Here is a 10,000-nt window from a genome sequence, read left to right as displayed (position 1 = left end):
CGTAACGCACATGAGAGCAATCCGGGCCAATTTCTCCCGTTTGATGGGGTCTATGTGTAAAAATTTTGACTTTTTTGAGTGCAGGTGCAAATCTGCTGAAAAAGCCTGTGGAAGTTTCACGGCGTTCGTACGATATTTGGCGACGCAAAAATGAGCGATTTCCCAGCTCGAGAGAATTCGGCGCGAGAGAAACGATGCCCCGTAACGCACATGAGAGCAATCCGGGCCAATTTCTCCCGTTTGATGGGGTCTATGTGTAAAAATTTTGACTTTTTTGAGTGCAGGTGCAAATCTGCTGGAAAAGCCTGTGGAAGTTTCACGGCGTTCGTACGATATTTGGCGACGCAAAAATGAGCAATTTCCCAGCTCGAGAGAATTCGGCGCGAGAGAAACGATGCCCCGTAACGCACATGAGAGCAATCCGGGCCAATTTCTCCCGTTTGATGGGGTCTATGTGTACAAATTTTGACTTTTTTGAGTGCACGTGCAAATCTGCTGAAAAAGCCTGTGGAAGTTTCACGGCGTTCGTACGATATTTGGCGACGCAAAAATGAGCGATTTCCCAGCTCGAGAGAATTCGGCGCGAGAGAAACGATGCCCCGTAACGCACATGAGAGCAATCCGGGCCAATTTCTCCCGTTTGATGGGGTCTATGTGTAAAAATTTTGACTTTTTTGAGTGCAGGTGCAAATCTGCTGGAAAAGCCTGTGGAAGTTTCACGGCGTTCGTACGATATTTGGCGACGCAAAAATGAGCGATTTCCCAGCTCGATGGAATTCGGAGCGAGAGAAACGATGCCCCGTAACGCACATGAGAGCAATCCCGGCCAATTTCTCCCGTTTGATGGGGTCTATGTGTACAAATTTTGACTTTTTTGAGTGCACGTGCCAATCTGCTGGAAAAGCCTGTGGAAGTTTCACGGCGTTCGTACGATATTTGGCGACGCAAAAATGAGCGATTTCCCAGCTCGATGGAATTCGGCGCGAGAGAAACGATGCCCCGTAACGCACATGAGAGCAATCCCGGCCAATTTCTCCCGTTTGATGGGGTCTATGTGTAAAAATTTTGACTTTTTTGAGTGCACGTGCAAATCTGCTGAAAAAGCCTGTGGAAGTTTCACGGCGTTCGTACGATATTTGGCGACGCAAAAATGAGCGATTTCCCAGCTCGATGGAATTCGGAGCGAGAGAAACGATGCCCCGTAACGCACATGAGAGCAATCCCGGCCAATTTCTCCCGTTTGATGGGGTCTATGTGTAAAAATTTTGACTTTTTTGAGTGCACGTGCAAATCTGCTGAAAAAGCCTGTGGAAGTTTCACGGCGTTCGTACGATATTTGGCGACGCAAAAATGAGCGATTTCCCAGCTCGAGAGAATTCGGCGCGAGAGAAACGATGCCCCGTAACGCACATGAGAGCAATCCGGGCCAATTTCTCCCGTTTGATGGGGTCTATGTGTAAAAATTTTGACTTTTTTGAGTGCACGTGCAAATCTGCTGGAAAAGCCTGTGGAAGTTTCACGGCGTTCGTACGATATTTGGCGACGCAAAAATGAGCGATTTCCCAGCTCGATGGAATTCGGCGCGACAGAAACGATGCCCCGTAACGCACATGAGAGCAATCCGGGCCAATTTCTCCCGTTTGATGGGGTCTATGTGTAAAAATTTTGACTTTTTTGAGTGCAGGTGCAAATCTGCTGAAAAAGCCTGTGGAAGTTTCACGGCGTTCGTACGATATTTGGCGACGCAAAAATGAGCGATTTCCCAGCTCGAGAGAATTCGGCGCGAGAGAAACGATGCCCCGTAACGCACATGAGAGCAATCCGGGCCAATTTCTCCCGTTTGATGGGGTCTATGTGTACAAATTTTGACTTTTTTGAGTGCACGTGCAAATCTGCTGAAAAAGCCTGTGGAAGTTTCACGGCGTTCGTACGATATTTGGCGACGCAAAAATGAGCGATTTCCCAGCTCGATGGAATTCGGCGCGACAGAAACGATGCCCCGTAACGCACATGAGAGCAATCCGGGCCAATTTCTCCCGTTTGATGGGGTCTATGTGTAAAAATTTTGACTTTTTTGAGTGCACGTGCAAATCTGCTGAAAAAGCCTGTGGAAGTTTCACGGCGTTCGTACGATATTTGGCGACGCAAAAATGAGCGATTTCCCAGCTCGAGAGAATTCGGCGCGAGAGAAACGATGCCCCGTAACGCACATGAGAGCAATCCGGGCCAATTTCTCCCGTTTGATGGGGTCTATGTGTAAAAATTTTGACTTTTTTGAGTGCAGGTGCAAATCTGCTGGAAAAGCCTGTGGAAGTTTCACGGCGTTCGTACGATATTTGGCGACGCAAAAATGAGCGATTTCCCAGCTCGATGGAATTTGGAGCGAGAGAAACGATGCCCCGTAACGCACATGAGAGCAATCCCGGCCAATTTCTCCCGTTTGATGGGGTCTATGTGTACAAATTTTGACTTTTTTGAGTGCACGTGCCAATCTGCTGGAAAAGCCTGTGGAAGTTTCACGGCGTTCGTACGATATTTGGCGACGCAAAAATGAGCGATTTCCCAGCTCGATGGAATTCGGCGCGAGAGAAACGATGCCCCGTAACGCACATGAGAGCAATCCCGGCCAATTTCTCCCGTTTGATGGGGTCTATGTGTAAAAATTTTGACTTTTTTGAGTGCACGTGCAAATCTGCTGAAAAAGCCTGTGGAAGTTTCACGGCGTTCGTACGATATTTGGCGACGCAAAAATGAGCGATTTCCCAGCTCGATGGAATTCGGAGCGAGAGAAACGATGCCCCGTAACGCACATGAGAGCAATCCCGGCCAATTTCTCCCGTTTGATGGGGTCTATGTGTAAAAATTTTGACTTTTTTGAGTGCACGTGCAAATCTGCTGAAAAAGCCTGTGGAAGTTTCACGGCGTTCGTACGATATTTGGCGACGCAAAAATGAGCGATTTCCCAGCTCGAGAGAATTCGGCGCGAGAGAAACGATGCCCCGTAACGCACATGAGAGCAATCCGGGCCAATTTCTCCCGTTTGATGGGGTCTATGTGTAAAAATTTTGACTTTTTTGAGTGCACGTGCAAATCTGCTGGAAAAGCCTGTGGAAGTTTCACGGCGTTCGTACGATATTTGGCGACGCAAAAATGAGCGATTTCCCAGCTCGATGGAATTCGGCGCGACAGAAACGATGCCCCGTAACGCACATAAGAGCAATCCGGGCCAATTTCTCCCGTTTGATGGGGTCTATGTGTAAAAATTTTGACTTTTTTGAGTGCAGGTGCAAATCTGCTGAAAAAGCCTGTGGAAGTTTCACGGCGTTCGTACGATATTTGGCGACGCAAAAATGAGCGATTTCCCAGCTCGAGAGAATTCGGCGCGAGAGAAACGATGCCCCGTAACGCACATGAGAGCAATCCGGGCCAATTTCTCCCGTTTGATGGGGTCTATGTGTACAAATTTTGACTTTTTTGAGTGCACGTGCAAATCTGCTGAAAAAGCCTGTGGAAGTTTCACGGCGTTCGTACGATATTTGGCGACGCAAAAATGAGCGATTTCCCAGCTCGAGAGAATTCGGCGCGAGAGAAACGATGCCCCGTAACGCACATGAGAGCAATCCGGGCCAATTTCTCCCGTTTGATGGGGTCTATGTGTAAAAATTTTGACTTTTTTGAGTGCAGGTGCAAATCTGCTGGAAAAGCCTGTGGAAGTTTCACGGCGTTCGTACGATATTTGGCGACGCAAAAATGAGCGATTTCCCAGCTCGATGGAATTCGGCGCGAGAGAAACGATGCCCCGTAACGCACATGAGAGCAATCCCGGCCAATTTCTCCCGTTTGATGGGGTCTATGTGTAAAAATTTTGACTTTTTTGAGTGCACGTGCAAATCTGCTGAAAAAGCCTGTGGAAGTTTCACGGCGTTCGTACGATATTTGGCGACGCAAAAATGAGCGATTTCCCAGCTCGATGGAATTCGGAGCGAGAGAAACGATGCCCCGTAACGCACATGAGAGCAATCCCGGCCAATTTCTCCCGTTTGATGGGGTCTATGTGTAAAAATTTTGACTTTTTTGAGTGCACGTGCAAATCTGCTGAAAAAGCCTGTGGAAGTTTCACGGCGTTCGTACGATATTTGGCGACGCAAAAATGAGCGATTTCCCAGCTCGAGAGAATTCGGCGCGAGAGAAACGATGCCCCGTAACGCACATGAGAGCAATCCGGGCCAATTTCTCCCGTTTGATGGGGTCTATGTGTAAAAATTTTGACTTTTTTGAGTGCAGGTGCAAATCTGCTGAAAAAGCCTGTGGAAGTTTCACGGCGTTCGTACGATATTTGGCGACGCAAAAATGAGCGATTTCCCAGCTCGATGGAATTCGGCGCGAGAGAAACGATGCCCCGTAACGCACATGAGAGCAATCCGGGCCAATTTCTCCCGTTTGATGGGGTCTATGTGTAAAAATTTTGACTTTTTTGAGTGCACGTGCAAATCTGCTGAAAAAGCCTGTGGAAGTTTCACGGCGTTCGTACGATATTTGGCGACGCAAAAATGAGCGATTTCCCAGCTCGAGAGAATTCGGCGCGAGAGAAACGATGCCCCGTAACGCACATGAGAGCAATCCGGGCCAATTTCTCCCGTTTGATGGGGTCTATGTGTAAAAATTTTGACTTTTTTGAGTGCAGGTGCAAATCTGCTGGAAAAGCCTGTGGAAGTTTCACGGCGTTCGTACGATATTTGGCGACGCAAAAATGAGCGATTTCCCAGCTCGATGGAATTCGGAGCGAGAGAAACGATGCCCCGTAACGCACATGAGAGCAATCCCGGCCAATTTCTCCCGTTTGATGGGGTCTATGTGTACAAATTTTGACTTTTTTGAGTGCACGTGCCAATCTGCTGGAAAAGCCTGTGGAAGTTTCACGGCGTTCGTACGATATTTGGCGACGCAAAAATGAGCGATTTCCCAGCTCGATGGAATTCGGCGCGAGAGAAACGATGCCCCGTAACGCACATGAGAGCAATCCCGGCCAATTTCTCCCGTTTGATGGGGTCTATGTGTAAAAATTTTGACTTTTTTGAGTGCACGTGCAAATCTGCTGAAAAAGCCTGTGGAAGTTTCACGGCGTTCGTACGATATTTGGCGACGCAAAAATGAGCGATTTCCCAGCTCGATGGAATTCGGAGCGAGAGAAACGATGCCCCGTAACGCACATGAGAGCAATCCCGGCCAATTTCTCCCGTTTGATGGGGTCTATGTGTAAAAATTTTGACTTTTTTGAGTGCACGTGCAAATCTGCTGAAAAAGCCTGTGGAAGTTTCACGGCGTTCGTACGATATTTGGCGACGCAAAAATGAGCGATTTCCCAGCTCGAGAGAATTCGGCGCGAGAGAAACGATGCCCCGTAACGCACATGAGAGCAATCCGGGCCAATTTCTCCCGTTTGATGGGGTCTATGTGTAAAAATTTTGACTTTTTTGAGTGCACGTGCAAATCTGCTGGAAAAGCCTGTGGAAGTTTCACGGCGTTCGTACGATATTTGGCGACGCAAAAATGAGCGATTTCCCAGCTCGATGGAATTCGGCGCGACAGAAACGATGCCCCGTAACGCACATGAGAGCAATCCGGGCCAATTTCTCCCGTTTGATGGGGTCTATGTGTAAAAATTTTGACTTTTTTGAGTGCAGGTGCAAATCTGCTGAAAAAGCCTGTGGAAGTTTCACGGCGTTCGTACGATATTTGGCGACGCAAAAATGAGCGATTTCCCAGCTCGAGAGAATTCGGCGCGAGAGAAACGATGCCCCGTAACGCACATGAGAGCAATCCGGGCCAATTTCTCCCGTTTGATGGGGTCTATGTGTACAAATTTTGACTTTTTTGAGTGCACGTGCAAATCTGCTGAAAAAGCCTGTGGAAGTTTCACGGCGTTCGTACGATATTTGGCGACGCAAAAATGAGCGATTTCCCAGCTCGATGGAATTCGGCGCGACAGAAACGATGCCCCGTAACGCACATGAGAGCAATCCGGGCCAATTTCTCCCGTTTGATGGGGTCTATGTGTAAAAATTTTGACTTTTTTGAGTGCACGTGCAAATCTGCTGAAAAAGCCTGTGGAAGTTTCACGGCGTTCGTACGATATTTGGCGACGCAAAAATGAGCGATTTCCCAGCTCGAGAGAATTCGGCGCGAGAGAAACGATGCCCCGTAACGCACATGAGAGCAATCCCGGCCAATTTCTCCCGTTTGATGGGGTCTATGTGTACAAATTTTGACTTTTTTGAGTGCACGTGCCAATCTGCTGGAAAAGCCTGTGGAAGTTTCACGGCGTTCGTACGATATTTGGCGACGCAAAAATGAGCGATTTCCCAGCTCGATGGAATTCGGCGCGACAGAAACGATGCCCCGTAACGCACATGAGAGCAATCCGGGCCAATTTCTCCCGTTTGATGGGGTCTATGTGTAAAAATTTTGACTTTTTTGAGTGCAGGTGCAAATCTGCTGGAAAAGCCTGTGGAAGTTTCACGGCGTTCGTACGATATTTGGCGACGCAAAAATGAGCGATTTCCAAGCTCGATGGAATTCGGAGCGAGAGAAACGATGCCCCGTAACGCACATGAGAGCAATCCGGGCCAATTTCTCCCGTTTGATGGGGTCTATGTGTAAAAATTTTGACTTTTTTGAGTGCAGGTGCAAATCTGCTGAAAAAGCCTGTGGAAGTTTCACGGCGTTCGTACGATATTTGGCGACGCAAAAATGAGCGATTTCCCAGCTCGAGAGAATTCGGCGCGAGAGAAACGATGCCCCGTAACGCACATGAGAGCAATCCGGGCCAATTTCTCCCGTTTGATGGAGTCTATGTGTACAAATTTTGACTTTTTTGAGTGCACGTGCCAATCTGCTGGAAAAGCCTGTGGAAGTTTCACGGCGTTCGTACGATATTTGGCGACGCAAAAATGAGCGATTTCCCAGCTCGATGGAATTCGGAGCGAGAGAAACGATGCCCCGTAACGCACATGAGAGCAATCCCGGCCAATTTCTCCCGTTTGATGGGGTCTATGTGTACAAATTTTGACTTTTTTGAGTGCACGTGCCAATCTGCTGGAAAAGCCTGTGGAAGTTTCACGGCGTTCGTACGATATTTGGCGACGCAAAAATGAGCGATTTCCCAGCTCGATGGAATTCGGCGCGACAGAAACGATGCCCCGTAACGCACATGAGAGCAATCCGGGCCAATTTCTCCCGTTTGATGGGGTCTATGTGTAAAAATTTTGACTTTTTTGAGTGCAGGTGCAAATCTGCTGGAAAAGCCTGTGGAAGTTTCACGGCGTTCGTACGATATTTGGCGACGCAAAAATGAGCGATTTCCAAGCTCGATGGAATTCGGAGCGAGAGAAACGATGCCCCGTAACGCACATGAGAGCAATCCGGGCCAATTTCTCCCGTTTGATGGGGTCTATGTGTAAAAATTTTGACTTTTTTGAGTGCAGGTGCAAATCTGCTGAAAAAGCCTGTGGAAGTTTCACGGCGTTCGTACGATATTTGGCGACGCAAAAATGAGCGATTTCCCAGCTCGAGAGAATTCGGCGCGAGAGAAACGATGCCCCGTAACGCACATGAGAGCAATCCGGGCCAATTTCTCCCGTTTGATGGGGTCTATGTGTAAAAATTTTGACTTTTTTGAGTGCACGTGCAAATCTGCTGGAAAAGCCTGTGGAAGTTTCACGGCGTTCGTACGATATTTGGCGACGCAAAAATGAGCGATTTCCCAGCTCGATGGAATTCGGCGCGAGAGAAACGATGCCCCGTAACGCACATGAGAGCAATCCCGGCCAATTTCTCCCGTTTGATGGGGTCTATGTGTAAAAATTTTGACTTTTTTGAGTGCACGTGCAAATCTGCTGAAAAAGCCTGTGGAAGTTTCACGGCGTTCGTACGATATTTGGCGACGCAAAAATGAGCGATTTCCCAGCTCGATGGAATTCGGAGCGAGAGAAACGATGCCCCGTAACGCACATGAGAGCAATCCCGGCCAATTTCTCCCGTTTGATGGGGTCTATGTGTACAAATTTTGACTTTTTTGAGTGCACGTGCAAATCTGCTGAAAAAGCCTGTGGAAGTTTCACGGCGTTCGTACGATATTTGGCGACGCAAAAATGAGCGATTTCCCAGCTCGAGAGAATTCGGCGCGAGAGAAACGATGCCCCGTAACGCACATGAGAGCAATCCGGGCCAATTTCTCCCGTTTGATGGGGTCTATGTGTAAAAATTTTGACTTTTTTGAGTGCACGTGCAAATCTGCTGAAAAAGCCTGTGGAAGTTTCACGGCGTTCGTACGATATTTGGCGACGCAAAAATGAGCGATTTCCCAGCTCGATGGAATTCGGCGCGAGAGAAACGATGCCCCGTAACGCACATGAGAGCAATCCGGGCCAATTTCTCCCGTTTGATGGGGTCTATGTGTAAAAATTTTGACTTTTTTGAGTGCAGGTGCAAATCTGCTGAAAAAGCCTGTGGAAGTTTCACGGCGTTCGTACGATATTTGGCGACGCAAAAATGAGCGATTTCCCAGCTCGAGAGAATTCGGCGCGAGAGAAACGATGCCCCGTAACGCACATGAGAGCAATCCGGGCCAATTTCTCCCGTTTGATGGGGTCTATGTGTAAAAATTTTGACTTTTTTGAGTGCAGGTGCAAATCTGCTGGAAAAGCCTGTGGAAGTTTCACGGCGTTCGTACGATATTTGGCGACGCAAAAATGAGCGATTTCCCAGCTCGATGGAATTCGGAGCGAGAGAAACGATGCCCCGTAACGCACATGAGAGCAATCCCGGCCAATTTCTCCCGTTTGATGGGGTCTATGTGTACAAATTTTGACTTTTTTGAGTGCACGTGCCAATCTGCTGGAAAAGCCTGTGGAAGTTTCACGGCGTTCGTACGATATTTGGCGACGCAAAAATGAGCGATTTCCCAGCTCGATGGAATTCGGCGCGAGAGAAACGATGCCCCGTAACGCACATGAGAGCAATCCCGGCCAATTTCTCCCGTTTGATGGGGTCTATGTGTAAAAATTTTGACTTTTTTGAGTGCACGTGCAAATCTGCTGAAAAAGCCTGTGGAAGTTTCACGGCGTTCGTACGATATTTGGCGACGCAAAAATGAGCGATTTCCCAGCTCGATGGAATTCGGAGCGAGAGAAACGATGCCCCGTAACGCACATGAGAGCAATCCCGGCCAATTTCTCCCGTTTGATGGGGTCTATGTGTAAAAATTTTGACTTTTTTGAGTGCACGTGCAAATCTGCTGAAAAAGCCTGTGGAAGTTTCACGGCGTTCGTACGATATTTGGCGACGCAAAAATGAGCGATTTCCCAGCTCGAGAGAATTCGGCGCGAGAGAAACGATGCCCCGTAACGCACATGAGAGCAATCCGGGCCAATTTCTCCCGTTTGATGGGGTCTATGTGTAAAAATTTTGACTTTTTTGAGTGCACGTGCAAATCTGCTGGAAAAGCCTGTGGAAGTTTCACGGCGTTCGTACGATATTTGGCGACGCAAAAATGAGCGATTTCCCAGCTCGATGGAATTCGGCGCGACAGAAACGATGCCCCGTAACGCACATGAGAGCAATCCGGGCCAATTTCTCCCGTTTGATGGGGTCTATGTGTAAAAATTTTGACTTTTTTGAGTGCAGGTGCAAATCTGCTGAAAAAGCCTGTGGAAGTTTCACGGCGTTCGTACGATATTTGGCGACGCAAAAATGAGCGATTTCCCAGCTCGAGAGAATTCGGCGCGAGAGAAACGATGCCCCGTAACGCACATGAGAGCAATCCGGGCCAATTTCTCCCGTTTGATGGGGTCTATGTGTACAAATTTTGACTTTTTTGAGTGCACGTGCAAATCTGCTGAAAAAGCCTGTGGAAGTTTCACGGCGTTCGTACGATATTTGGCGACGCAAAAATGAGCGATTTCCCAGCTCGATGGAATTCGGCGCGACAGAAACGATGCCC

Source organism: Lampetra planeri, chromosome 4 (assembly GCF_965212315.1).
Source record: "Lampetra planeri chromosome 4, kcLamPlan1.2.h2, whole genome shotgun sequence".
Classification (NCBI taxonomy): Eukaryota; Metazoa; Chordata; class Hyperoartia; order Petromyzontiformes; family Petromyzontidae; genus Lampetra; species Lampetra planeri.
This window is presented reverse-complemented; position numbering follows the sequence as displayed.